Source organism: Schistocerca gregaria, chromosome 3 (assembly GCF_023897955.1).
Source record: "Schistocerca gregaria isolate iqSchGreg1 chromosome 3, iqSchGreg1.2, whole genome shotgun sequence".
NCBI classification, from domain to species: Eukaryota; Metazoa; Arthropoda; class Insecta; order Orthoptera; family Acrididae; genus Schistocerca; species Schistocerca gregaria.
The window spans coordinates 215759165-215785848 of record NC_064922.1 but is presented as its reverse complement, the minus strand read 5'-3'; positions in this window follow the sequence as shown (position 1 = coordinate 215785848).

Below are 26684 nucleotides of genomic sequence, written 5' to 3'. Positions count from 1 at the left end.
TAAACCTTGTTGTTCGATACGAGATCGCATAGTATTCCACAACCTACTACACTCAAGCGCCAAAGTAACAGGTACAGGCATGCGTATTCAAATATAGAGATCCACAGTGGCAGCTTTTCTTGATTTACCTGATTTTGAATGTCGTGTTACAGTCGATGCACAAGCGATGGGACGCAGCATCTCCGTCGTAGCAACGAAGTGTGGATTTTCTTGTTTGGCCATTCCACATGTATACCGTGAATATCAGGTATCCGGTAAAACATCAAATCTTCGACATCGCTGCGGCAGGAAAAAGATCCTGCAAGAATGGGACCAACAACGACTCGAGAGAATAATTCAACATGACAGACTCGCATCCCTTCCGCAAATTACTGCAGATTCCAATGCTGGCCATTCAAGAAGTGTCGCGCGCGAACCATTCAACGAAACATTATAGGCATGGGCTTTCGGAGCCGAAGGCTCATTCCTGTTGGCTTGATGACAGCACGACTCAGAGCCTTACGCCTCGCCTAGACCCGTCAACACCTACACTGGTCTGTTGATTAGTGGAAACAAGTTGCCTGGTCGGACGAGTCTCGTCTCCAATTGTATCGATTAGATGGACGTGTACAGGTATGGAGACAATCTCGTTGACTGGTCGGACGAGTCTTTCTTCCAATCGCATCGAGCGGATGCACGTGTACAGGTATGGAGACAACCTCTTAAATCCATGAAACCTGCATGTCAGCAGGCAACTGTTCAAGCTGGTAGAGGCTCTGTAATAGTGTTGGGCGTGTGCAGTTGGAGTGATGTGAGGCGCCTGATACGTATAGATGCGACTGTGACAGGTGACACGTACGTAAACATTATACCTGAACCCGTGCATCCATCCATGGCCATTGTGTGGTTCCAGCAAAACGACGCGACAACCGACATATATAGAATTTCTACAGAATGGCTCCAGGAACATTATCTAGGTTTTAACACTTCCGCTAGCTACCAAATTCCCCGTACATGAACATTATTCAGTGTATCTGGGATGTGTTGCTTTTGCAAAGTGCTGTTCGGAAAAAATCTCCACCCCCTCGCACTCTTACGGGTTTATGGAGAGCCTTGCAAGATTCATGGTGTCAGTTCCCTGCAGCACTACTTATACGAGTCCATGCCCTGTCGTGCTGCGGCTCTTCTGCCTGCTCTCGGTAGCCCTACACAATATTAGGTGGGTGTAACAGTTTCTTTGGCTCTTCCAGTATATCTTCGAACCATATGTCCTGGGTGCTACGGATTCTCATACCTTAAATTTGCTGTAGTCAGATCAACGAGAGACTGCCATCCGCCAGCGTGTGTGACAGACAACAGAGTTTGGCATCTTGCAATCCAAAATGAGTGGGTGAGGAATGTAAATAATTGTAAATGAAAACAACTTGTGTTAATATTGAAGAGCCTACGACATTTATGTGCATTGATAATTAAATGGGTGCTCTGTGAGAAGTCACCTAAATTGTAACTTTCAGATCACTGAATGAAGTACTGATATTAATTAAAATTTTTATTTCTGTTATTGTTCTAACCAATATTCTGTGCTCAAATACTACGTAAATTTTGTTTGTGGACCGCACATTTCCTTAATGTTGAGTATACATATGATGTCTACGTCAAATCGTTGATGCATAACTTAAATTCTTTATTTTTCAGTATAGGTAAACACGGAACTTAATGAAACCTTCTGGCAGATTAAAACCGTGTGCCAGACCGAGACTCGAAATCGGGACCTTGCTTTTGCGGGCAAGTGTTCTACCGACTGAGCTACCGAGGCACGACTCATGACCTGGAGACCCAAAATAAGATCGGCAAAAAAAATGTATGGATAGCACCTCCCCCAGAAAGGCAAAGGTCACGAGTTCGCGTCTCGGTCCGCCACAGAGTTTTAATCTGCCACATGTATCATATGAGTGCACACTCCGCTGCAGAGTGAAAACTCCATACTGTACATGATGATTATTGGTTAATACTTACTATAGTCGTTATGTGTCCCATAGACAACGCTCTGAAACTGACATCTTTGGTGGCATACTTCTTTTAGTTCGTAGCATACGACAAGAGAACGAACGGTAATAAACTGATGCCATTAAACGAAGTGAAGAGTCTCTCGCCTTATGCTGCACATAATATGTTGCTCACATGGTTCCCAAATGTGATCATGCACCTCACGATCTATGGTTTAGCTATAGTGACTCTTGGATCCGTATGGCACGAGAAACCTCGGTTTGATGTTGAGCCAAGTGGTCCTGCCTTAGCAGAATTTTAAAAACATCTTCGTACTGTGCAAGGCGCACTGTCGCAGTGACGCTCCTGCTGGCTGTTTTGCGAACTGCGGCTTAATAGCAGCCAAAGAGGCAATCTTCTCTCTCGTGGCGCTCAGCAGAGTGGCACTAGACAGTAGTATGGGTCTCCTCCATCGGCTGTGTGGGTGGATCTTCCTCATTCAGTCGCTGAGGCATGGAGTTACGTATATAGATGTTTTTGTGACAGGCATCCATCACACTGTTATGTGCAGCAGAGTAGAGTTACATATTGCTCACTATTCTCCTAGGAGCAGGAAATGTTGCGAGTATTTTGGTCAATGGCCTGATCTAAAAGTGCTGTAAACATTGATCCACAAGTTTTTCATGGTTCAGACACTAGTTTCATAACTAGTAAGTGTGACAGCCAAACACTCCAAGATTACTTTCAGATATTTTTGTGTTCTCCATATTCCAAACGTATGGTTTGGATCATCTTCCTCTAATGAGGCACACAGCGGTGTCGAATTAAGGTTGATCTACGAAGTTGTTTCGTGTACTTCCTATGATAAAACCTTAGTCGCGCATTTGCTGCTGTGAAACTTCATGATATTGTTATCTCAAGAGACTATGGGATGAATTAACGCATTATGGCTTCCTTTGACTGTAGATACTGTTTATCTCGCCAGTTCGCCATCAACTGTTGTCTGTATATGTGAATTATATATCTTAATCAGAAATATTGTATAAGACACACATTTCCAGACGCTTGCTTTGCTATGGCTCATATCTTTACATTTCCAAGAATTCCAGAGCATCTAATCATGCAACACATTATGATGCAGAGTTCGATATTCCTGCCTTAACAGCGAGCATGTTGCTAATGTCAGCATTAGTTGCTCGAACTCAGCTAACTGAAGGGCTGGCATGTAATCGGACATTATGACTATTGTTTCATCTGGGATCACCCGCCAAATATAAAGCCTTAGATGAGATGGTAGTAGAGTCTCGGTCCTGTTTTTGTAAGGCGTATTGTTTGGTTTATGTATTCCAGTACGCACTACCGACTCCTAAAGCAGACTTGCACTTATCTGTGTATATTACGCACGCCTCTTTCTTCGGGACAAGAAATTCAAATGACGACCCAACTTCACGGCCATTATTTGCAGGTTTGGTGATTTGTGTTAGGTGGCCATTAGGCAGTAGATTAAGGCTAGTTTCTGGGCCTAATTCTCTCCTAATGCCAGGGGCATAATCAGGGACCATAAATACTCAGATAATAGACTTATGAATAAACAAGCTAGTAGTGGATACATTCAAACAGCGTCGTTGATTGAGCTTGATGTGACCGCTAGTAGCTGAGTCTCCAGAGCCACTAATAAAGTCTCCTAGGGGACGGCAGACTCAGAAACAAATCTCAGATCAAAGCTTAATATCCACATATTAAAAATCACCAAGAATGTCAATACTCTAGCGTTGCGAATGTCATGACTTTGAAATCTTTAGATTGTACTAACATCAGTCTGCCGAGTCGATGCTTCTTATCAGACGACATAGTTCGACATGAATGAGCCACTTAGTACGCTGCTACTTAAATGATGCTTTTTTACTAGTATTCTCCAGACAGTTATTGCAGTTTTACATTCAACAGAATACAGCGAAAGAGTGACTTCATTGCTCGAGGACGTTGTTTGTGTATTTAACATCAGCTCGTTAGCTGCAGCCTGTTGGTGCCTTCATTAAAACCCACAGTATGTGGAACTATCATTCGTGCAACTATACATGATTTTTTAGTTGCGAGGGCAGATTACGACGAGAGCGCTGTGAGTGTGGCTTTATACACGCTAGTTCGAATACAACGCAGAGCTCTATGGTCGTGTAATACATTGGCGGAACGACAAGAGCGTTCTGGAGAGGGACACGAAATTGACGCCCCGTCCTCGGGCACTGATGAATGGAGCGGCGCTAATTACTGGGGTGGCTGGAAGCTAGTGGCATTTTTCCGCCCCATCCGGCTCGTCAGTGGCCGGGGGCAGCTGCAGTTTGTTAGGGGTGCGTGCAACTGCCTCAATAGAGCGAGCGCCGCCCCCGCGCCTCCGAAACCCCTGACACGAATGGCACGGTTTTGTGGGCACCACATCGGCCACAAAACAGGAAAAAAAGAACAGGAATCTGTTGTCCAACACATTTCCCGCTACAGAATAACCAGAAGACAAAACAGCACCGCTTCGTGCCTCGAATACGGACGACGCTGATCCCTGAAATGACTCTGTTTGTACGCAGACATCGTGACCCGTTTCTATTACCCATGCTACGTTGATAATGCACTGGAGAGGCTGCGACGGACCATGTGCCTGGAGTGTTTAGCCGTGAGCACCCATCGAACCCGTTCATTCATTGACTACCACAGGTGTTTCCAAAACATATATTCAATTTTATATCAATATATCTTCACTAAGACAAAGAATTTTTACTGACGTATCTTTTACCCTTAACTTACCAGGAGACTTTTCTGTAACTTCAGCTAAAAGATGGGGTCTCTCGGACCCCTATGTTTACATCGTGATTTAAGGCGAAAAAATTTGAAATTTTTAACTAAAATCATAACACATTTATTTTATAAATATTTAATTGTTGTTTAAAGTTTCTTGTTGATTTTATTGCCCTAAATGAAGCTTAAAGTATTGTACTTTCCATGACAAGAAATCACATACTTTTGAGTGGTTTTTAAATAGTACACATAAACTAACTATCGGAATTTGAATTATATGTTCTGATAAATTATAGTATCTCTGTAGGATGTAAATTTCCACATAAAACCAAATTCGATGGATTAAATTCGTACATCCAATATGCCCTCTATGGATTCAAAAAGAGATTCTACGTAGGAGACTTCCAATGCTAGTATCTGCATTTTCCTTTATCACCATCCAGAACACGTTTGATTATCTTTAACACTTTACATATTTCGTTGAAGAAACAGAAAAGTCACCACCTTAGTTGCTCAAAATGATCCTTTGCTAGCAACATTATGATCACTAGCAATTGTAAAATCGTCTCCTTTTTCATAGTTTCTTGATTTGTATCATTGACTAACGGTTTCATGTAATTATTATCATTGTAAATGATACCTTCTGGAGATTCCTTTGTGTACTTTATTGAAGGAAAGTAGTACCTCGCGTACGAGACGCGGTCTATGAGGGCCTCGTAAGTGTCAGTAACACGTGTCAACAACAGCGAAAGAAGACGATAATATAACGGACAGCAAAACATTATAGGGTTGGCAATTGAAGGAGGATAGCGGGTTATAGAATCATTCCGTCAGTACTGACCTTCGACTTAGAAAATTTTGGCGCAGTCCGAGAGACCACACCTCGCGAGCTAAGAATTTACTTACACGATGCAACAGTGGCAAACTATTTACTGTTACGTCTAGAATCACAGTTTTCATCTATCTTTCGTATTACGAGTGGAGATCATGTGAATAGGAGAGTTTGGGGCTCTTACACAGGCATACAGACAGTGGTTTTCCCGTCGCTCTATACGTAAATGTCGAAGGAATGAAAATATATTACAATATTAGTATGTACCCACCACAATTCCCTGTAAAGTGCTTTGGATAGCATATGCTTAAATACACACAGTTATTCAATGACGTGCTACTCCGAAGGACACGACAAACATCTATAGAAGAGTCACACTTGTCCTACACTTTTAGTACCATGTTTGTAAGTATTCCAGTCAGTGCTGTTAGTAAACGCCAACGCAGTTCGACCAAAACTAATGGAAGAGTTACGCATTAAGTGTTTCACAAACACACAAATAGCCGATATGGCCAACTGTTCAACATGAAATTCTACGTGCGTCATCCCTAGCATTGTGCTTTGCTCCAGCTAAGTATGTATGCCCCATATGGACTAAATCGACACATGACCAGAAGCTAGATGCAGCACTCAATGACTTATGTCGACTATTTACGGGATGCCTACAAACCGTAATCTTCTTTATATGTGTCCTGGAGTAGTCCCCCTCCCCCCCCCCCCCTCTACAATTTGGCAAACTTTGACGATAGCCGAACGTAGCATGCAGTACGAAGATAGAAGACAACCCCTTTACGCACATCAGCCAGCGGTGACAAGACTTCAGTCTACGAAAGATTTCCTAAAAGTTGAACGTCCACTAAACGAAAGTCATTCTACAATTAGAGAATAAATGTGGAAACATAAATGGGATAAAAGCAACTTCCTGCTCAATCACAAATGCAATCTAGAGTCTGGTAGAGTCTTAACAGACTTAGGTATCAAATGGGAAGATCAAAGGATAACTTGTTAAAGTGGAGATACGCCGAAAAAGAGCCCTGCCAATGTGGGGGAAAACGAACGATGACGCATCTGTTGACCTGTCCATCTCCGCTGGCCCCATGCACTTTCCAAGACCCGTGATTGGCCAACGACGCTGCAGTGAAGTGTGCAGAACACAGGAGAAAGATAGGAGCCTTGCTGTAGACAATATGTGAAGATCATGAATGTGCATATGAATGTATAACTATCATTTAGTTGTATTTTCATATAGTATATACAGTGTATACGGCCTATTAATTAATTATAGATGTAGGTCAGACACGATTAAATTACATTTAGTAGCATTAATTCAGGAATTATATTAACAAATTCTACCAATAATCAAAACCAGTTATTTAAATTTCGTTATTCAGTACTATTTTAGTTAGCTGCATTGAAGTCTAAACAACAGTAAGTGCACCTTTTTTTGCATTCCGTTGCTCTCAATTTCTGATTTATAATATTTGAAGTAAGGTAATTATGATAGAACTTGAATGATAGATACTGCAGTCAGATACTTCAAACCACAGGAAACTCCTTAATTTGTTCTAGGGACTGAAATTCTCTTTTTAAATTCGAAACAGATATTTTACTAATTAATGTTTTCCCGGAAAAGTGAAATTACAACATGGTACCCTTTGACAAGACCAGACCGTCTTCGGCTTTATCCTCACTCTGAATCAGATGAGACTGCAGTGTGTTTTAGGTGTTCATATGAAAATTGGAAATTAAATTAGAGCGCGGAGGTTGAGAATACCGCTTCACTTGTAAATTACTTTCTTTTCAAACGACCGTTTTCGGACTGTTATAAGCCCATCCTGAGGTGTCGTAGCTGTATTGTGGTCCCCGAGCGCCGCGTGTACCAGGCACGGTGTGCTGTCTATGAACGCAGAACAGAGAGTCTTAGAAATTAAATCTGCATCAAATTTTTATGTTGTGAGTGAAAAAAGAATGAATAGTGCAGCATTTTATATCAGTGTTAGTCGATGAATGAGTTACCTCGTGTCTACACCTAATGAGGTGTGGCTAAATGTACTTTCGGCACCGCTATCTGATCCCTCGAACCCTGATCCACTCGCGATTAGTGCGTGGAAAGAATGATGACCGGTATGTGTACTGGCTCTAATTTCTCGAGTTTTCTCCTCGTATACTTGAGATGCAGGTGGTGGGGCAAGTAACATGTTGTCCGACTCCTCCTCAAAAGTTCTGTGCCGAAATTTCAGAACTAAATCTCTCCGTAACGCACAACGCCTCTCTTGTAAAGTCTGCCCGTAGAGTTTGTTTAGCAACTCCGTAAGGCTCTCTATCTAGCTAAACAATCACGTGATGAAACGCACCGCTCTTCGTTGGAAGTCTATCTCCTCTGTCAGTCCTACCTGACAGGGATCCTAGATAGATGAACAATACTCAAGAACCAGGCGAACTAGTGCCTTATAAGCCACTTCTTTCGTGGATGAGTTACACTTCCTTAAGATTCATCCGCTCAATCTGAGCCTGGTAACTAATTTTCCCTTTTCCTATGTATGCACAATATGTTACAATCATTTACGTTCAGAGTCAACTGCCAGAGCCTGCACTATTCATCAATTATCTGCAGGTCGTTCTCCAAATTCTTACTCTCTTCTGGCTTTGCTACTTTGGTATAGAAGACTGCATCATCTGCGAATAGGCTTAAAGAGTATCCGAAGGTTTCTAGTAGATAATTTACATGTATATTGTTAACAGAAACGGTCGTATCACACTTCCCTTTGGTACGCCGGATATTACCTTTACATCAGTCGATTGTGTTCCGTTAATATCGACGTTTTGAGTTCTATCTACAATAAAGTCTTGAATCTGGTCACCCTCCGCAGCGCAGGGGTATCGTTACGGCCTACGACGCGAGAGGGCCCGGGTGTTGCGTGTCCTTCTTCTTCATTTTCCTCTTCATTGACATGCAAGTCACCGAAGACCTGCAATACTGTAACCGAGCCCCGAAGGGGATATCCCAGTCAATAAATGCCATACGACCATTTCATTTCATCTCTTGAATCTAATCACTCCGATACTCCATAGGCTGGTATATTTTCCATTAAACCGCAATGTGGGACGATGTCAAATGCGTTACTGAAATCAAGGATCACTGTATCAACTTGAGCGCCGTTACCAACTGCGCTGTGGATCTCATGGAGGAACAGAGCGAGTTGTGTTTCAAAGGATCTCTGTTTGCGAAATCCGTGTTGAGTTTTATAGAGGTGATGTTCACTTTTCCAAATACGTCATATTTCTTGAGCATAAAATATGTTGCATAATACTACAACAGATTTACATTAACAATATAGGTCTATAATTGTGAGGATCTACCTTGAGACCTTTCTTAAAAACGGGAATGATCTGCACCTTTTTCCAGTCGTTAGGTACCTACCATTACTGAAACGATCTAAAATAAATAACTGCTAGAAGGTGAGCAAGTTCTTTCGCATAATCTTTATAAAATCTTATATGTATCTCATCTAACCCTGACGCCCTTCCACTATTAAGCGACTGTAGCTGCTTTCGCTTCGCAATCGGTTATCACAATATATGCTATTTTGCATTTCGACGTTCGTACGATGATTGAAAGTAGGGTCAGTGAAACAACTTCGGAATATCGAATTCAGTATTTCTTCCTTCTCTGTTATCTTCCGTTTCGGAGCCGGTGTTGTGGCTGCGAGAATTAATAGATGATTTTGACCCACGTTTGCATAATCTCTTATGCTTTTACTCCGGTCGGTTGACCACGTCTTACTTTCAAAATCAGTGAACGTTTCTCTCACTGCTCTCCTTACGCTCATTTTCGCTTCCTTCAGGTTCTGTCTGTCAGCTACGTTTTTGAATGTGAGATAAAGTTCTCTTTGTTTACGTAGCGCTTTTCTACGACAGCTGTTAAACCATGGTGGATGTTTCCCATCCCATAAAACATTGCTTGGAACACACTTGTCCAGGGCACATTGAACAATGAATTTTTTCGATTTTTTTCTCTACATGTTCATCCTCATCACTGAATATTTGATACTGAGTGCTGAGATATTCTGGAATTTGTATCTTGTTACCCTTGCTGGATAACTATATCTTCCTACCCTTCTTAACATTCTTTGTAGGACCTGAGGTCGTAGATGCTGTCACAGCATTATGATCAGTGATACCTTCCTCTTAGTTCACTGATTCGATAACTTCAGGTTTGTTTGTTGGCAGGAGGCCTAAGACGTTACCCTCACGAGTGGGTTCTCTATGTGCTCAAGATAATTTTGAGACAAGACATGTAGAACAGTGCTACACAAATTTCCATGTGCCTTAGTTTGTTAATGGCAACATATCTTGGAAGAGGAATGTAGTAAAATTCCATTTTGAGTTTAGTTTGTTGAATTATCCTACAATAACCATAAGATAAATGTAATGGTTTCCATGTATATCGGGGTCTATGCTTTGTTTAGCAACACTGGTAAGACACTGTGGCTCTCTGTAAACAGCAATCACCCAGATTTCAAAAGTTTCAAAACGTACGCGCCCACAAAGGCCGTTTGCAGGGTCCACGTTATTTAAGCAATACTTTTCTCATAATATATCTGTCGGAGAATATTTTAAATTGTGGCAAACATATGCAGAAGAATCCCAACCGGATTCGCGTAAGATACTGCTGGACCATTTCCTCTTCGAACTTCATGAAAACTATCACGCTCATCTCTTTGATCTCCCCAGGTTTCAACCAACATTGCTGCTTGGTTAGAAAGAACGATAGGAGCTGTTGCGATGTTTAGCTAAGGGACCATAGTTCTTGGTATGTAGCATAAATTTAAACTTTTTAGATATGCTATCTTAGACGTATAGGCAAACAGAGGGATAACAAAATAATATAATATTTTCGTGTAATATAATTAGAGATTAACAACTGTCCGACTTTTTTCCTTTCCTTGTACTGTGAAAACTTAGTTCTTGCCAAATATTATGATTTCAGGTCAATGGGAAGTACCCTATAGGTCTTGATGCGTGAGTTCGCGAGTTTCAAAGAATGTGACGTAAATGACCGTACATTCTGATTACTTGCTTTAGAAGCTTAACTTTTTACACCACTGGCTATCCACGGCCTTTTTATGTGGGACAAATTTCAACTTGAAAAAGACGGATCTTAACAGACGTATAACATATTGATCCTGAAGGGGACTCGTTTTTACCTTCTGAGGTACGGAACTTCTACATGGGTATTGGTAACAGACCTCTTCTCGGGCGCAAAACACATGGAGCTTCGGGTTGCCATTAACATATAGTACGTAGTTGGATTGTTCCCTATATATTAACGTTGAAGCGATTGACGGTTACCGGTAGTTTCATCGTTGAATATTATTCGTACGAAACATTATCTTCCATCCCCACACAGAGAATGAAATCTTAAACTCACTGTAGCGAAACTGGTCACGGGAGGGTGGTGTCGGAACTAGGTTAAGTGAGGTGTTCACATTTTAAGATCATACTTAGACATAAACAATCCCGCTTGAAGAGAGTATGAACTGAGTTCCTATTATACACTCAATTGTTCCACAATGAAACCACCATCTTAATATAAAATTGGGTGGAAACCTTTTTTTTAAGGAAAATTCAAGACTCAACAGCTATTTTTAAGATAACACAGGGCACATTTTCAACATTTACTAACCTCATAAATCCATACAAGTTGTAGCCTGCTGTTCCAAATGCTGGTCACTCTTCAGATTCACTTATTACTTGCACAGCATTTTTGGCATACTGCAATTTTCAGATAAATGTTCAGTTTATTATAATCAACCCAAGACTTAATTCAAGGGCGCTAAGCTGATCGAGATCCAGTTTCAGTTATTATTTGGATGAAATTTATTCAAATAGTTCAAATTGGCTCTGAGCACTATAGGACTTAACATCTGAGGTTATCAATCCCCAAGAACTTTTTATTACTTAGATCTAACCAACCTAAGGACGTCACACTCATCCATGCCCGAGGCAGAATTCGAACCTGCGACCGTAGCGGTCGCGTGGTTCCAGACAGAGGCGATTAGAACCGCTCGCCCACACCAGCCGGCTGAAAGTTATTGCAATAACAAAATTCTCAAGTAGGATTCAGTCACTAGAAACGATTACGATCCTTAATTTAACAGCGCAAGTGGTGGTCAAACTCCATCTTCAGTTATTACTGAATGGCACTTAAGAATCGTACCAGAATACTCGTGTAAAACTTCAGTAGACTAGAAGTAAATGTAATAGTTAACCCAATATCACAAATTCATGTCGATACTTGAGATACTTCTTTAATGTCACTTAGGATGGGCACAGAAATACACAAATGATGTCAAACTAAACAGAACAACTCCAGACCAGTGAATCGTAATTTCACGCCGCTAACAGTTACTCCCGTGTGAAGACAATAAACGACATAAGATTAAGCGCATCTCGAGAGAACGGTGACAAGATGCACACTTAATCACAAATTTTGTCAATGGTGGGCAAGGTGTGTCATACATAAAAGATATATGCTCTTGAAATGTATTGCAGATCCTCTCAGAGGTTTCAAATTCAGTCAAGATTTATTGTTGGAACAGTGCATATGCAGTACATGAAGTGATTACCTTCACAGATCAGTGGGATGAGCGGTTCTGAAGTGCCAGGTGATGTAGCCTACAGGGAAGCAATGCACGAGCTAAATCTGGCATCCAATCCATCTTACAGATGGCGTATACTGTACTGGGATACGTTATGCCAAGCTTTGTCGACCTGTTCCCGTAGTTCTGTAAGAGTTGTTGGTTGGCAAGTCACTAGAGTCACTTGTCGTTCCGTCATATCCTACATGTGTTCGATTGGAGACAAGTCCAGGGATCATTCACGCCAGGGAAGTTGCCACGCGTTTTGCTTAGCACATTGAGTTTCTCAGGCGCTGTATGGGTGAACAGTGATCTGTTGGAACATCACCTTGCCATTGAAAGTTTGGCAAAAAGGATGGGCCTAACAACATTCTGCACAACCGAGCGCTGGTCAGCGTCCTCTCCAGAAACACCAAATGCGAACGACTGTTGAAGGTTATTGCGCGATAGACCACAAGGCCATGGGGCCAGTATGTCTTGGACGAATGCACTCTACGAGACAGCGCTCAACAAGTCTACGTTGTACGAGCAAATGACTGTTTCTTGCTTGCAGGCAGAATCTGCATTCATCGCTGAAAAGCACAGAACGGCCCTTAAACAGTTGTCAGTGCATCCACCATCCCCCAGGTACCATATGCAGTCTTCGGATCAAAATCAATGTCGTCTTTCCAGATGCATTCATAAGTAGAAGAACTGAGCTAGATTTCTCTGTTCAAGGTCTATGGTGCGAACACAGATGCTCGATTGAGTTGAAGTCCAGGGTGTTTGGTGGCGAGAGCAGTACGGTAGACATAGCGTGGTGCTCATCGAACCAAAGAAGTACACACCAGCTGTATGACAGGTTACTTTGTCTTGTTGCCATATCTTACGCACCGAGGAGAAACGAACTGCATAAAGGATTGTACATGGTCCACAAGGATAGATACATTCTTATGTTGATCCATTACGCCATCCAGAACGACGGGACCACCCAGGTAATGCAGCGGAAATTTTCCATAGACCATATCGCTCCTTCTTTCTGGCCTGGACACTTCCGACGAATTTTTCAATGTGTTTGCTTTCACGCAAATCACGTCGTACAAGCCAACAGCCATCTGGGAGTTGCAGCATAAAACAATATTCTTTTCCAAAATCCACTTCACACAACTCAGTGGAATTCCAGTGGCGAGATTGCCATGCAAGTTTGAGCCATTATTGCCGAGGAGCAGCAGTTAGCATGGGTGCCTATTTTGGAGGCCCATACAAGTATAAACAACGCCATTTGGCACAGTATCGTTTAATGAGATACTGCTCAACAAAATGTAAATAGGAAGAAAACTTTATTAAATATATGATAATGATTACGTAACAAAATGCGCACAATGCCAGTGTACGATAGGGACATCACTAAACAAAAGTTCTGCAGCTTGCCAGTAAAGCCGAATGGAATATTTTTTATTCTCAGCGCACATACTGTGCCTACACAACTGCCCGCCAAACGGGTGCACAAAAGCAGGTTCAAAATTACACTTAGCTCTTTTGACACGTATACAATCATATCAAAGGAGCTATAGAAGACACTTTGAATTGTAATTAATATGAATTTATTATGAACATAATGCTATGTCATTATATAAAGTACCTGGCTATTGAAAACAAGAGAATAGCATATAATAACATGGAAACAAACTTTTTGTTGCGCAGGAGTTGTGCCTGCACATTCCATCCGACAATCGGGAGCACATGAACCGGCTCACAGTAATACTGTATAGTCCGATACGGAAAAACCTATTGTCAGTGGACACGGTCAGCGGTATTTTCTCGTGTATCATCTGTTCGTGTGCCCTACAGACGAAACTCCTTTAGTGTAGTTTCAACCTCCGAAAAATATGTCATATGACAGAACAAGGCGGCCGCGGTGGCCGTGCAGTTTCACCGGCGAATTCCTGAAGCGGTGGTCTCGCGGTTCTAGGCGCTCAGTACGGAACCGCGCGACTGCTACGGCCGCAGGTTCGAATCCTGCCTCGGGCATGGATGTTTTTGATGTCCATAGTTTAGTTAGGTTTAAGTAGTTCTAAGTTCTGGAGGACTGATGACCTAAGATGTTAAGTCCTATAGTGCTCAGAGCCACTTGAACCATTTTTGACAGCACAAAGTTTTCCTTGTTAAGAATGAGTCAAATCTTCATCGTGTGTACGCATCGGAACAGCTGTGGAAATGAAGTCAAAACACACACGGCTAACGCACAGAAACAACGGTCCGAACCTAGTAGAATATATTACTTAAAACAGTGACTACACAAGGCAAAGCAAGATGAAGTAGATAAACAACAAAAACGAAACCAATAGTGAAAAGGTATTCAGCGAACACTTGGAGGAATTTGAGGTGTTTGTAACACTTAAGTACTGGACCATACAAGAGTAAGTAAAATAAGAAAACTGCCGTGGGCAAGAGTCAGTCTAAAAACACACTGTAGGTATGTCACATGGCTGCTAGCGAGGGTAGGAAGTACAACTAGTACCCAATAAGTAATGCTCTCCAACATTCCATGTAATGCATTACCAAATTTTATAATGTATGTACTAAACAGACAGGGAGAAAAAAATTAAATAAAGTCAGAAACCTTAGAGACCAGGCCGCCCACCACAACGACTTGTAAAGTCTAATTTCTCGATTGTATAAAAAAAATTGTAATAAGTATATATTTTTGCAAAAAATTGTCAAACCAAAATATTCAGGAGATGCAAAATAAACCTGTTTATTAAGCTCTCTGTCGGGCTGATGTTTGTTACATCCATGTATGTCCATTGCCGCAGGAGCCGAAGAGTAAACTTCTGGACCTAATGCTGTCTAACTCATGTCAGTTCTCAGACAAATGTGCACCGTGCTGACCCATTCTGTGTTCGCAAGTGCTCTCTAAACCTCCAATCTAAGGAGCTAGCAGTCTGACTCTGAAAACTCATTTTTCTTTCCTATGTTGTGTCCAATTCTTGGTCTAATTGATAATTTATGTGGAAGCCACATCTGATGTTGGACCTTTTAAAACACTCTTTGATTTGTTGTGACACTTTACCATGAAATGTCGTAGCTACAGCTATAACCTTGCCAATATTTTGGCTGATGGTAACAAAATTCTCCTGTTGTACTTACTTAATTTTACTATAATGATGCAATATGTTTTTTATGTGTACTAGTTAGTTGTAGTTATCTGCTCCAAGGTATTAAATTCGACCAGTGTTCCCTCACCTGATAAAAGCACCGTAGTGCTCGATAAATAATAGAAATAAAAAAGGCCTTCGAATGATAGAAAGAATTTAGATTAAAGATCACATCGGTGCATATCGGCTTGCAATATGTTGCAACCTGAATTCTGTTCGAGATTTTTGTGATAATGAGATCCAAGTAACTAACGGAACTTAACCTTTCGGTTCTGTGCAAAACCTGCTTTCAAATTAGATTAGAAAATTCATTATCCTCAGCATTATTAAATTCTAAAATCCGTCTCAGGCATCGATAAGTACAACGGGATCGACAGACCACCGTGTCATTCACAGCGGTAGGCTTCACTGGACGTGGGTGTGGAGGTGCATGTGCTCAGCACACCGTTCCTCCGGCCATTGTCAGGTTTTGTGACCGCCGTAGCTACTTCTCAGTCAAGCAGCTCTTCAATTGCCCTCATAAGGGCTGAGTGAACCCAGCACGTCAACAGCGCTTGGCAGAACGGTAACCCCTTCAACTGCTAGCCAAACTCGACAGCGTTAAACTTCGGTGATATGATGGGACTTCGTGTTATCACTGGTGCAAGGCCGTTGACATTAACGTTACTATTATCAAAGCTAGGGTATCGTCCTCATACCGTTTGTAATTGGTAACTTTTTCTTTCACTTGTGGAAATTTTTCAAAGCAGCTACATTCCAAGTGGTTTGCAAAAACATCTGACGTCGCTCCAGTTAGACAGTTCTCCATACCGAGGTTACATTTTTGACACTATACTTTATCGTTAAAACGAAAAACTCACCAAGAAACCGTGTATTCCAATAGCTCTGTCAGCTTAATTTCTTTAGTGGTTGCTAACGTTACTACACTTCAGTAAATTACGTCTAATAGTGTCATTAGTTTCTAAAACCGAAAGTTTAGTGTATAATATTTGTATATCCAGGAATGCTAGAGAGGCTACATCATGAATGCGCACATCCTTAGTTTCGTTCACCAGATCTATGTTACATTTTACTGCACAGTATTCTTTCAAAGTGTACACTGCTTTCAACTTTAGATCTAGAGACCTGTTTATTTTATGTGGGGATGACGTCACATTGTTCGCAGTTGAGCGTAAATATAGGGAATAGAGAGCGTAACTGAAGGAGTTTGCAGTTAATCATTTTTGCTGCATCTCTTCACGTATTAAAGAGAAAGTGGGAACTATTTTCTTTTCTTTCATAATTCCTTGAATCATCTTAGTCGGAACTCTTTGTAATGTTTTCGCCCTCCTCCTCAAAAAATTCCTATGTCTACCTACGTAATCTGCATCGCATGTTAGCACAGCTGTCTTGCCCTTATCAGCCTTTATGTTTATAGCTTCACATTTTTCCAATGTCTTATTTAACGTATTTAAAACCCACGTGTCAGGATTTCTTTTGCTGTCTTCGAGTTTCCCAGGTAGTGCTACACTAATTTTAACCAACAACTCTGAGGCACCCTGCTACAACCGCAGGACATGACAGGAGTCTGCAATGTGGAAAGGGGCCAGAATACAAGGCGGTCAGATTCACTCGAACATAATACTTTATTATTTGAAGAAACATTGCAAGAGCCCAAAAAAATATATTTTTTAAACACACGGCCTTAATCTTTGGGACTTAATTACCATCTGAAAGCCAATTTAATTTATAAACGGCTGTAGGCCAATATCTTAAAACGCAAGCATAATCAGGAATTTAAAAGGCAATCCATATCCTACAACAATTCTTTATTTAGGGTGAAGGCCCAAAAATCTTAGATTTTCAGAGCAAAGACTTTGAATTCAGAATCGACTGAAAGCCAAAGAAATAAGGCTAAACTACTGCAAAAATATTATTTAAAAAAAACACAAGACGTTTCTTAAAACAATTCTTAATTAGGCAAAACTCAAGCGAAACAGAAATTTAAAAAGGCAAAGCCTTATCTGAAAACAGTTCCTTAGTTAGGCTGCTGGCACGAAGAGTCAGACACTTAAAGAGCAAAGTTAAATTCAAATCACTTAAAAACCAACAACATTAAAACCTTTATAGTGCCAAAGGTCTTACGTGAAACAGTTCTTTAAATTCGGCTGAAGGCCCAAAGAATCGAACGCCTTAGGTGCAAAATAACCTTAATTTTTTAAAAAAAAATCGGCTAGAATCCATACAAGTACAAACAACAAGAACAATTTTTTTTAAAAAAAGGCACTATACCCAATGGTGCTCAGATGTCCGAGGGTCGGCCTGGAATTAAAATGCTGTCGTTCGGTTAGGTGAGACAGGCAGCCGGGACAACCATTCTAAATCCGACGGCAACCCAACCGACAAACAGTGAACAGACCAATGATCAAGATCAGTTCCGCTCCACACTTGCACCAAAACTCAAACGATGCTAACAGCGGAGCCTGGAGCAATAACAATAACGGACCTCAGACAAACCATAAGCGGTGGACGACCCAAATACATGTCGTCTAATCAGACGACCGACGAAACGGCAAACAAGGTCGTTACCACTCGAATGTATCGACAATCGTCCGGCGAGTGATGGCTATCCTGTTCTTCGTCGCTACTCCAAGTCAACCAACCAATTCGGAGTCAGTACGCCGACAACATTTGAATCACTTGTCCGTCACAACCACAAAAACTTCACACAGCTGGCGGCAGTGACTGCAATAACAAGGACGAATCACGAGTCGGCACACACAGCCAACCCATAAGCAATCGCCGGTCAAATACACGTCTTCCGACAAGACGACAGACCGACGATCAACCAAAGACGACCCTCACTCAAATCGTGTATCGGCAATCATCAGTGAGTGATATCTAAACGCACCTCCGTGACACTGCAGGCCCTACTGGTGCTACAACGCGACTGCGCCACCAGACCAACTGCTACACATCAGCACGGTGACAGCACTAAAATAACTGGGCAGTCGATATCACAGGTCTACACACAACTTAGACTTTCTGGTGTGTTACATGTAAATAGATAGATTGTGTGACAACAGCACTGATTATTTCTAGCGACAATTGTTTTCCTATTTCATGTCATGTAATTGTTAACTGGTCTGTGCCTACCCGTTTTGCAGGAAATGTTTATAAACGCTGTCAATAAACCAATAGTCAGTTAGAGATGTGTCAGCATGAATTTTGCGCCAAAGAGTATCTCCATTCCCAATACTTCGATGTGTCATTGACACCTCAATACGGAACCGAGCAAAAATAACCATCTTCAGATCACATAATAGAAAGCAGTGACTACACCGACCATTGAATCCGCTTTGTTACTATCATGTTTACAGTTACAAATTCAAAAAGCGTGCTTACAATAAACACGTATTACGTAACAGTAGTTTTACGTTTGAATATGAAATTTACGGCCAAAACTATTCAAATATCGAGTATCGTTGAGTTTTGAATTGTAAACACGAGTGTGACAAAGCGTGTTTCTTCTATAGTCGATGAAGGTAGTGCTTTCTATTATGTGACCTGAAGATGAGTTTTTAACTAACCGAAGCTAGTAATCGCTGAATCCTCGGCTGTTGGCAAATAAAAAGTTTTCCTGAATAAGATTCTAACACTATAAGGATTACCTCCTACTACAGTGACAATGTCAGTAAATTAAGAAAATGATAACTGTGTGGTACTGTTGTACGTACGTACTGGACAGTAGGTTCATGCTGAAGTTTGATGCAACTATACACGTGTTAAATGGGAACAATGCTACTGAATTCTCGAATGTGAATTGTGAGTCGTATGTGGGACCGAGTACTTCACTTTAAAACTGGGCTTTAAGCTGGGAAGCTTCCTGGTTAACGTCAAAAATTTAATGTTTTAGTTTACTTTTAGACTACCGAGAATCAATGGTAAAATTTTGTTTGGAATCAACGAAATTATGCTGTTGGTTTACCTTTGTCTTCGTCTTTTAAAAAAATAAGAAAAATTATGTGTTGTAGAGTAATGGTTGAAGTGTGAGATGCACAGTTGTCGCACAGCAAACGTGCGACACAATACATCCCATCTCTGCCTGCCCTTCACTTCGCATTTTCCCCTTTCACTGAAACAGAGCTCATATTTGCACGTGGAATGAAACTTGATGAGTACCATCCGGCAGAAAATCTCTTTCGTATCGAATGGTGGGAAACAAGAACCAAAGAACAACAGTCCCATACTCCACCATCCGATTGATACAGGGTAAATCGTGCGTTACAGGACACGGTAGTCGGAATGGCTGCAGGAACCCATCCATTGCATGTTGCAAGCATGAAAACTAGTAGACCGAATCTATTATTCGTGTTGTGCACCAGTTGAATAAACTGCCTTAAAGGAGGTTTACACAATTTACGTATCTGTTTCGTTGTATGTTGATGTACATTCATGACAACATAAAATGAAAGGACAACACATTAGAAATAAAAAGTAAAGTGTGAAATATAAGGGGGGGAGGGGATCAAAAGGTTTTCTTTCGAGCGCCATAGGTTCCGCAACCGATACTCCAATCAGCAAAACCGCTGTGAGCACTGGGGCACAACGGAGTGAAGATACCACTGTGCAAAAAACGATGTGTCCTACTTCGTAAATAAGTCCGTAACTGCCAACTGCAGATCCTTGTCAGACAGGAATCGTCAACTGATATAATAATCACATGGAGAGATAAGAGGGCTACAGCGCGGTTGTTCCAACGTCTCTCACTAGAACTGGCTAAGTTCTGCGTCGCGATGTTCGCGATATGAGGGTGTGACTTATCAGGAAGCAGTAGTGCACCTTGCCGCAGTTTCCCGCACGTGGTTTTCGACTGACATGCTGCGAATGGTCGTTCTTCATTGTACGATGGATGTCCACTGATGTTTGCTCATTGGTCTTGTTTGAAAGCATTTGGTAATATCGCTGCCACAGTTCACGCTCACACATTTACCGCACGGAAGCCGGAAAAACATGAAAGCCATTCTAACATCTCGCCTACGTGTGGATGCATATCCATCCGCATGGGAATCGCACTACGTGGCATTTAATTATGAAAGACAATTAAACCAGTGACTATAACACTTTCTTTATTTCACGATTGCAATTTCGGCCTTAGTCCATTAAGAAGTGAAGACGTTATGGCTAGTAGGCCATGACAACCTGAATTGAGCTGACACCTTTATATGTCATTGTCATCACTATTAAATACATTGGTGATGCTGTTACATAGTATGAGCATACATATCCATATGTTATACAACAACATAGTCTGTAGACACTCATGTTCGTTGGCCCATCACTAGTCATATATGCACAGAGTGATATATGCAGCCGGCGGGAGTAGCCGAGAGGATTTAGGCAGTAGAGTCTGGAAGCGCACGACCGCTACGGTCGTAGGTTCGAATCCTACCTCGGCCATGGATGTGTGTGATGTCCTTAGGTTAGTTAAGTTTAAGTACTTCTAAGTTCTAGGGGACTGGTGACCACTGCACTGAAGTCCCATAGTGCACAGAGCCATGTGAACAATTTTTTTGGTATATGCAGAAAGTTTAGTGCCTAAGGCCGAAACTGCAATCGTGAAACACAAAAAGTGTTACAGTCACTGGCGTAAATATGGTGTCTTTTATATGGTTCTAAATCAGTGCGGATCCTAGGTATAAAATACATATATAAGCGGGCAGTACACCCCAGCCGACCCATTCCGCTGTAAGCTCTATCTGCAATAGCATTGAAGCACTATGCCTCGTTGACGTGTCTATCGTCAACGCCGACACCGCATGCCTTTCTACAAACATATAATAACCCTGGAAAATAAACTTGGTACAAATGGAACAGCACAAAGTGTTATACTGAATGGACCAATATTTTTCCGTGGATATCGAGTGAATTTCAGTCTCAATGCTGGCACTGGGAATACTGGAAGTGGATGGTTTACTCTAGCTATCGACCGATTTGTGAATGCGTCTCTACCTAGATTGGAATCATTCGCCGACCGAGATGTCATCGATTACAAGATCTGGCATTGCTGAATACATGTCAAGTTCCAGTATAGATCTAGTTATTTAAATATTAATAAGCCTTCTACATTGTACACCCTCTTCTGTCATAAAGTTAGCAATGATAAAAAAAATACATGTATGGATGAAAGGACTATGTATACTTTCTGAAAATGTAACTCTAACTGCTGATGTAACTCTGTACTATAATTATTAATAAATATTAATCTGTAGCGTCAGCCATTAACCGGACAAGAGTACATTTCGAACCCGGGGCTCAAGAATGCAACAGTTTGAAAAAATTAATAAAGCATAGTGCCGCACTGCCCGCTGGGCGCCTAGCCGGCTGGTTACGCAACACTGCTCTTAGAACGGATTTTCTTAATCACAGCGTATAAGAGAAAAACGTAATTGAAAGTTTTTCGAAATCTCGTGTTTCAGCACATCCATCAGTTCAACTTTTGTGTTATCAACACCGTTGGAACGATGGTAGCTGTACTGTCTGCCATCGGGATCCCCTAAGTTGCAGGCATACCGCATAACAGTCACGCTATGAGGGAAACAAACCAAGAGCCAAACAGGCGAAGACATCAGTTAAACACGCCGAAGATTCCAATCGATTAATAGTAACCTTTCCTTGCAGAGGTCTCCACGACGTATCCGGCCACGGATTCCTACGCTGGGTTTCTATTGGCTGCAGCTCACTATACAGGCCCGGCCCGTCGAAAGCAGACCAGTCTTCGTCCGCTGCTAATGGCAACCGCTACAGCAGAATCTCCGAGAAGCTATCACCGAAGCCGCTGTACAGCACAGCCGATCGAAGTACCAGTCGACTGAAAGGAACCACATCTCCTGCTAGGTCGACGGACGTCTACATCTATTGTACAGTCAGCTATTGTATTGTAGAAGCAGTTACGTTCAATAAACTGTTGGAGGTTACAACATTGGCGACGAGTAAGAATTCGACAACCTAAAGAGGAATAAACCACTACAACAACAAGCACAACCACAACTGCAACAGCAGAATCTATCAGTGCAGCAGGTACTGAATCAACTTTTTCAACAGTTCGCGATACTGCAGCAGCAACTGATTGCCGAAATTCAAAGTTTTCACCGTCCACCGACACCGCCAGCGTTCCCGGCATTCGATGAAGACGCTGAAGACTGAGAAACATACGAAAAGAGGATTCGTCAACATTTCCGGATTCATCAGGTATCCCAGGAGAATGATCAGAGAGCCTGTTTTGTTTCTTGGAATGCCTCCCGTATGTACGTGCTCCTGACGAAACTCCAGCCACGTGATCATGACAGTCTTACCTTCACCTCCTACTATCGCCGCCGATATCACGGCAGCAAGAGTGGAATTTCACCAGAGTCGAAAGAAACCCGATCAGACGTACCGACAATGGGCTGCTGAACTCCATGGTCTCGACCGGAAGTGCTACCGCCGCATAACCATAATTTTCTATTTTTTCTTTCAATATTAATACATATGCATTTAGTTGTTAAACTTGAGACACTGAATCTGTTACAACCTTTTTATCGCATCGATAACTGCATTTCATTCACTATTTGTCTATCAAGAGGAGGTGGACTACTTGCATGCAACATTACACCTCTTGACACGATAACATCTCGACAACCAAACCAAAATGTACATAACGTTTTCCACTGTGGAACGTGTTCGTTCTGGTTGTTCAGAGTTTGTAGATTGGCGAGGCAAAATGTTGCAGGCGCGTACTTAACATCTCTGAACATCAAGCTCTGCAGTTAAATTTTATTGTTACACGTTAATATTTCCGCATGTGCTTCTTTTCAGGTTTCATTCGGCTATGACTTCATTTATTTGTGTGACAACGAGCAACAGCTTCGAACAGTGTAGCGGGTGGAGATGTTGTGACGAGAGGGCATTTGTCGACTAGACTGGACTCATAAATCCTCCGACTTAAATCCCGGCAAGTACTACGGGATGCGTTGCGGAACATGTATTTGAGCTCGTCCAAATGCACCAACGACCATCCAGCAGCTGTCAGCCGCTCTGTTGGGGGAATGGCACTCCCTACCTCAAAAACCCTTTACCAGCGTTGTGGTCAGCAGGGGAGCACTTTGCGAACCTTGCACTGCCGTCGGTCGCAAACACCCTATAATGAACCACATCCCGACTTTTGTATACTCCAGCGCATTATCATGAATCGCGGTATCTTCATAATTATTTTATATATTTTTTTCTTAATCGGGCTTCTTACTGGTTTGATGCGGCCCGCCACGAATTCCTCTTCTGTGCCAACTTCTTCATCTCAGAGTAGCACTTTTAAGCTGCGTCCACCTTTATTCCCGGCATATATTCCAATATCTCGCTTCCTCTACAGGTTTCTCCCACTATAGCTCCCTCCAGTACCATGAATGTACTCCCTCATGTCACAACAGATGTCATATCATCCTGTCCCTTCTCCTTGGGTTTTCCACACGTACCTTTCCTCTTCGATTCTGCGCAGAAACATCTCATTCCTTACCTTACCCGTCCCAATAGTTTTCAACACTCCTCTGTAGTACATCTCTCAAATTCTTCGATTCTCTTCTGTTCCGGTTTTCCCAGAGTCCACGTTTCACTACCAAACAATGCTGTACTCCAGAAATACAATCTCAGAAATTTCTTCTTCATATTGAGGGCTGTGTTTGTTACTAATAGACTTCTCTTCGGCAGGAATGCCCTTTTTGCCATTGCTAGTTTGCTTTTGATGTCCTCCTTGTCAGTCTGTAATGGTTTTTTTACTGACTAGGTAGTAGAATTCTTACACTTCAGCTCCTTCCTGACCATGAATTATGATGTTAAGTTTCTCGCTGTTCTCCTTTGTGCTGTACCTCATTACTTTCGTCTTTCTTAGATTTACTCTCAATTCATATTCTGTTCTCATTAGATGGTTCATTCCATGTAACAGACCATGTAATTCCTATTCACCTTCACTCAGGATAGCAATGTCGGCAGCGAATCGTATCATTGATATCCTTCCACCTTGAATTATCATTCCAGTCCTAAACTTTTCTTTAATTTCCATCATTACGTCTCCGATGCATAGACTGAACAGTAGCGGCGAAAGGCTACATCCTTGTCTTGCACCCTATTTAATACGAGCTCTTCGTTATTGGTCGTCTGATCTTATTATTCCCTCTTGGCTACTGTACATATTCTATATGACCCGTCTCTCCCTATAGCTTACTCCTACCTTTTCAGAATTTCGAACATCTTGCTCCATTTTACAATGTCGAACGCTTATTCCAGGTCGATAAATCCTATTAACATGTGTCAATTTTTCCTTAGTCTTGGTTCCAATATGAACCGCAACGTCAACATTACCTTTTCTAATGCCAAACTGATCGTCTTCTTGCACATTCTCAATTATGTTTCTCATTATTCTCTATATTATTCTTGTCAGCAACTTGAAAGTATGAGAAGTTGAGATGATTGTGCCATAATTCTCGCTCTTGTTAGCTCTTGCAGTCTTCATACTGTGTGTTTGATATTTCTCCGATAGTCAGATGCTATGTCACCAAATTATACATTGTACGTAGCAACTTGAATAGTCGTTTTGTTTCCACTTCCATAGTGATTTTCGGAATTCTGATGCAATGTTATCGATCCCCTCTTTGTTATTTGACCTTAAGTCCTGCAAAGTTCTTTCGAATTCCAGTAATGGATTCCATATCTCTTCTAAATCGATTACTATTTCTTCTTCTATCACATCAGTCAAATCTTACCCCTTACAGCGGCTTTCAGTGTATTCTTTCCACCTACTCACTCTCTCCTCTGCATTTCACAGTGGAATTCCCGTTCCATTCTTCATGTTATCTCCCTTGCTTTTCGTATTACAGACTTTCCAGTATTTTGATACCGTCCTTCAGACTATCATTTGTTTTTCAATTTCTTCAAATTTTTCATACAGTCATTTCGTCTTAGCTTCCCTGCACTTCCTATTTTCTTCATTCATCAGTGTATTGTATTTTGTGTATTGCGGAGATTCTCAGAAAATTTTTGTGCTTCGTCTTTTCATCGATCAACTGAAGTACTTCTTCTGTTACTCATGGCATCTTATCAGTTACCTTCCTGGTAGCTATGTTCTTCTTTCCAGAATTAGTGACGGCCCGTTTTAGAAATGTCTATACCCCTTCAACTGTACTGCCTACTGAGCTATTCCTTATTGCTTTATCTGTAGCCTTAGAGAACTTCAAGCTTAATTCGTCATTGCTTAGCACTTACGTATCGCACTTCTTTGCGTATTGCTTCTTCCTGACTACTGTCTTGAATTTCAACCTACTCTTAATTGGTACTATATCGTGATCTGAGTCCGTATCTGCTCCTGAACACGCCTTACAGTCCAGTGTCTGATTTCGGAATGTAATTAACTGAATTTTCTCGTATCATCCGGCCTTTTTTTGGTTTACTTCTTCCTATTGTGGTCCTTAAGCAGAGTATTCGCTATTACTAGCTGAAATTTATTACAGAACTCAATTAGTCTTTCTCTTCTCCCATTCCTGGTCCCAGGTCCATATTCCCCTATAACCGTTTCTTCTACTTTTTCTCCTACAATCTCATTCCAGTCTCCCATGGCGATCAGATTTTCGTCTCCCTTTGGGTACTGTATTACCCTTTCAATATCGTCATACTCTTTTTCTATCTCTTTATCTTCAGCTTGCGACGTCGGTATGCGTATCTGAACTATAGTTTTCGGTGTTTGTCTGCTGTCGATTATGATAAGAACTACCTTATCACTGAACTGTTCACAGTAACACACTCTCTGCCCTACTTTCCTACCAATAACGAATCCTACTACCGTTATACCATTTTCCGCTGCTGTTACCGTATATTCATCTGACCAAAAATTCTTGTATTCTTTCAATTTCACTTAATGACCCCTGCTATATCTACATCGAGCCATTGCAGTGTTTATCGTCGTAGCGTATCCTGATTGTTGTGTGACTGACAGTATTTTGACAAGTACTACGGTCAGGCTTGATTGCCTGTTCACAGCAAGCAAAATTACTCTCTGTGAGTATTACATGTAGCAAATACAAATATTCAGATGGAGGCTGTTTCACTTATACTCCGTTATAATAATGCGTGAATACTTTATCACTGAAACCCTATAAAAAGTTTAAGCACTTACAAGCCAATTAAATCTGTTAACACTTTAGCATCATGAACGAAGCATTTTCTTTCTAATTTCAGGAAACAGCAGTTCATCTGAATACAGCATAAAAATACAGCTTCATTACGGCAGTTCATCTGAACACAGTATAAAAATACAGT